General features: G+C 42.1%; 1 non-coding gene across 1 annotated transcript; it reads left to right on the top strand.

Moving 5' to 3' along the window:
* The first annotated feature begins 3,520 nt into the window (after positions 1–3,520).
* TRNAK-CUU (transfer RNA lysine (anticodon CUU)) lies at positions 3,521–3,593 on the top strand. Its single transcript has one exon. It is a non-coding gene; the product is annotated as a tRNA-Lys (tRNA).
* Positions 3,594–4,727: the final 1,134 nt, after the last annotated feature.

Raw genomic sequence — 4,727 nt, 5'->3', positions numbered from 1 at the left:
GCAAGAAACACTATATGGCATAGTAGAATTCATTTGCCCAAATTTCAAAATGAGGGAGAACACTGCTTTCATTTGCACTATTTTGTGAACAGAGTTTCAGCTTATATGCCAATAACTTTATCATCACTTAATTTGGTGCAGAATTCAAGCTCCCATGCTCCCATCAACATATCAATACTTGTATCAAAAATTCTAATCTTGGTTTGGAATCATTACGGTAGCACTTCCACTGGGGAAAAGGTATGAACATATCAGGAACCGATAAGACCACACATGCTTTGCTAGAACTGATGTGACCATTCGGGATGGAACTATATATACAAGTAGACATGTCTCTTTCCACATAAAAGTCAACGGACAAATACATACAGTTGCTACTATGCATAAATTATATTCTTTGCGCGCTGAAATAAAAATGAAACAAAATCACCTTAACTGAACATGAGACATGTATTTCCACCCTGGCGCCATTGCCACTCCATTAATTAAGCATGAATTGGTGCTCATTTTACACACTCTACACTCTACATGAAGATAGACTTGTATGTAGTCTGTACATTTATTTTTGTGCTCATTTTACACACTGTATACTCTTACATTAAAATACATGGATGAAAGGAAGTAGCACAACTTAGAGTTGTATGTCAAAGCGTTTAATAAAAAGTAGCACCTGTTCTGTACATAACCCCTATAATCCTATGTGCTTAAAGGATTAATAAGTGATATAGTCAGTGCATAGTAATTTGGTTTTCTTAAAAATATATGGATGAAAGGTAGACCGCTATATGAAAGCACTTGAAATGCAAAATTAGCACTTAATGTAACCCTGCAATTCTGATGTGCTTCCAGAATGAATAAATTATTCCGAGGAAGCTGCAGCTTTTATACCTCTAATTGCCCCAAAGTCGCTCATTAAATGAAAGTATCCACAGACTAATTTTTGACACGAATCTCCAAACACAGTATGAAATATTTGGAATTTCTTGAACACCAACCAAATAAATCGTCAAAAATGCATTCTACCCAGATATAAGAGGCAGAGAACTTTACTCGCAAATCTTGCTGGAATAACCAGCGATGGAATCTCCTTGGTGAACATGGAAATGCACGCACAAATCCTCAAAGGGAATGACGACAGTATGGATGTGCCATGCATCCAGGCGAAAGACGTCCTTAAGCGTGCGGTGATGAAATCTAGCAAGTGATGGCATCCTCCCTGGTGACGGCTCAAGCTGAAGGAACGCACAATTGGATCAACGAGAGTACGCGGATGCATGAGGGGTTGAGAGAGGCCAGGTCTGGCAGAAGCAATGCAGGGGGTGGCCAGATCGGCACCATGGTGTGCGGTGTGCCTGCCGCCGGCGCACATGGAAACCATAAGGGGAGTCGCTACCACGGAAGCAGCCATCCCCGGCGTGGAGGTCCGCTCACATCCGACGCTCCTCGTCGGCACGGCCGCCTCCGGCGGCATCCTCTGGATGAGGCACGCCTGTGCGTGAGTGGGGGCGGTTCCAGAGTGGTGGGATGCGTGGTCGGGGCAAGAGGCGTCGCGTTGTGAAAGAAGAAACCGCGTTCAGGTGAGAGAGAGAGAGAGAGGGGAGAAGCCGAGAGGGAGAGAGAGAGATCTCGCTCGGTGTGCATGGTCGGGGCGGCGGCATGAGGCGCGGCGCGGGAGGAGCAGGAGGCGGCGTGCGGCGCGGCGCGATGGGAGGAGGAGCAGGATGGGGCGTGCGGGCGTGGGGTGTGGCAGTTTTTTTTTGGAACGGCGGGCTTAGCGATGGATGGATCAACGGTGGCTTGATGCGTGGTTGGTGGTGTTAAACACAAAATGATTAAGGGTCATTAGATTTTGATGATGGATGGATGTGATTGTCTAGATCTGCCTCTCTCTTCCTTTTATAGTGGTAGTAGACTAGGTGGAATAAATACAAACCACAAATATTTGTTGTAATAAAAGTGATCTCTCTAATCACCTTTTGCATCTTATACAAACCACAAATATTTTTTCTTTTTCAATACACAAACACTCATACATATGCACATACACTCAGTCCTATGAGCACCTTCGAGAGACAGTCGGCACATACCCTTGAGATTGACAAAGTCGCCACCGACACCTTCAGCATATTCGACGATAACGTCTCCTCCAACTGAACACACATCCCCTAAAGGCTTGGAATAAATGCAGAAAAATGCGGGCACCGAAAGGCCTGGTATCAAGTCTAGGACTTGCGCCCTGATGGGCTGAGGATACCACAAATATTTCTGACAAAGGTGATATCTATAAGCACCTTTTTACATCTCGATTTTCTCCAAGAATTATGCATTGAAAGTTATATAAATATAACACATAATTTGCACGACGTTGACTACCCACAAAGATATGGCAAGCTGCATGAGTCGATTACCGTGAGAACATATGTTGTTGAACATTTGCACACACTTTGGCTGAAGATAAGAGGTTCACAGGGTGAATCGGCGCCTTTTCCTTATTGTACTATCATTGGCAACCACTGCCAAGATCGGATGCTTTTTCCTTATTGTACTATCATTCGCAAGCACTACCAAGATAAACAGATGTTTCATAAGATAAACAGATGATAGGGTTTCTTGGTCAAGGTTAACATACTAGACCGAGCCAAAATATTTTTCTTCCTAGTATGGTAGATGCCATTACCATCGAGAATTCAATTTGATTACCATCGCCTCTCACGAAGGTTGCAACATTATCCTCGAAGCACTGAAACCCAAGCATAAAACACCCATTGCAACACGTGGAGGGGCAATACCGCAAATTTGGCTCATCAAACACGTGGAGGTTAAAGATGAAGCAAATGGAAACATAAACTTCAGAGAAAATACTTTGCGGTGGTGTGCGTGCCTACGTCTAATCCTCAATCATGTTCAAGCTATTCCAATCTATTCCTTTTCTTTGCGGGTGGTTTTAATCTATTCTTGACCTCTCCACCATTTCAATCTCGTTTATATTTCAATCCTTGTTATTGGTACTATTTAATACTACATAATGTTCTTTTTTTGCGGGGGTACTACATAATGTTCTTGTATGCCCAATACCTGGTATAAGCAGTTATTTCAAATATTTCCAAAAAGTTTGTATTTGCTTTTTTTGCACGAAGCATAGTTATGGTTTCAATTATAGGTTTGTATTTACTACTACTACTACTACTACTACTACTACTACTACTACTACTACTACTACTACTACTACTACTACTACGATCAACGCATGATTCTATGGTTTGTATTATGCCATGCGAATTGGTGATTTATTTTGCTCATGGCACTAACTAAGAAATGTTGAGTTTTCAGATTCAAAAATTTATCATTAAGTTCTATGTTTGTTTTAGGAGCTCCAACCTATGATCAATGCGAGTATGAGGTGCAGGGAACTTTTCAGTGTTTGTCTGCTCATTTTTTCCGTTTTAAACTTTTGTGCATACTTCGCATTGCTCAATATTTCCTAAAGTATAATCTCAAAATTTTGAAATCATGGCAGCTTGCCCGTCTAGCTCAATCGGTAGAGCACAAGGCTCTTAACATTCTGGTCTTGGGTTCGAGCCCCAAAATGGGCAACATATTTTTGTAGTTTAACTTGATTTTAGTAGAATTTGTCTAGAGTTATGTCATTACCATCGAGATGTCAATGAGATTTGCATCTCCTCTGAAAAGAGGTTGCAAACCTAATCCTCAAAGCACCGAAAACCAAACATAAAACACCCATTGCAGCTAGTGGAGGATCCGGGAATTCAATTTTGGGTGTTCAGTTTTTTTTTCACCCTAACAAAGAAGCCAACTGCTTCACGGAAATACGAATACATATACAAATTGTTCACAATAGAAACAATATCTCAAAAGGTTAAGAACAATACAAAATAGAGAAGAAAATTACAACACAACCATACACTTTGTCATGGCCTGAAAGCGAGATATGACAACATCATTCTTCACTTGGTGAAAGAATTCCATCATCGTTCACTTGAAAGCAAGTCTGTAACACGATGTCGGCTCGTCCATGGGCGGACGAAAGATTCTGACTGGTTTTTTTCTCAGGGAGAAAGATTCTGACTGGTTTTTTTTGAGACAAACTCGCAAAGCTTTTATTCATCCGTCACAAATGTTTACAGGGATGAAATCCAAATTACCTGGGTGACCTAACCAGACTTGGTGGCCAAAACTCAGGGACGAAAGATTATGACTGGTTTTTTTGAGACAAACTCGCAAAGCTTTTATTCATCCATCACAAATGTTTACAGGGACGAAATCCAAATTTCCTAGGTGACCTAACCAGACATGGCGGCCAAAACCCAGGGATAACGCATGCTTTGCAAGCTTGTGAGCCTCAACATTCGAGGTCCTAAACTCATGATTAATCAAACAAGAAAAAAACTCTAGAGCGGTCTATTATTTCATGTATCACGGCTCTATATTGTGCACTTGTACCTTTCTTGATTGCTTCGACCGCCACTTTACAGTCTGAAGCCACTGAAATATCATGGAAGAGCAAGTCCTCAGCAAGGGCCAAAGCTTCACGAATCGCCAAGGTCTCCAACGTCTCTGGATCATCAACATTATTGAACCGGATCGCCGACGCTCCTTGGTACTCCCTGCTGCCGTATCTGCATATGGCCGAAACCGTCGCGAAACCACCATGTCGCGCAACCGCCGCATCAACGTTGATTTTCATGTGATTTTCAGGTGGAGGGATC

Source organism: Triticum aestivum, chromosome 3A, assembly GCF_018294505.1.
Source record: "Triticum aestivum cultivar Chinese Spring chromosome 3A, IWGSC CS RefSeq v2.1, whole genome shotgun sequence".
NCBI classification, from domain to species: domain Eukaryota; kingdom Viridiplantae; phylum Streptophyta; class Magnoliopsida; order Poales; family Poaceae; genus Triticum; species Triticum aestivum.
Note: the sequence above shows the minus strand (reverse complement) of the source record. Positions and strands in the feature narration are given on the sequence as shown.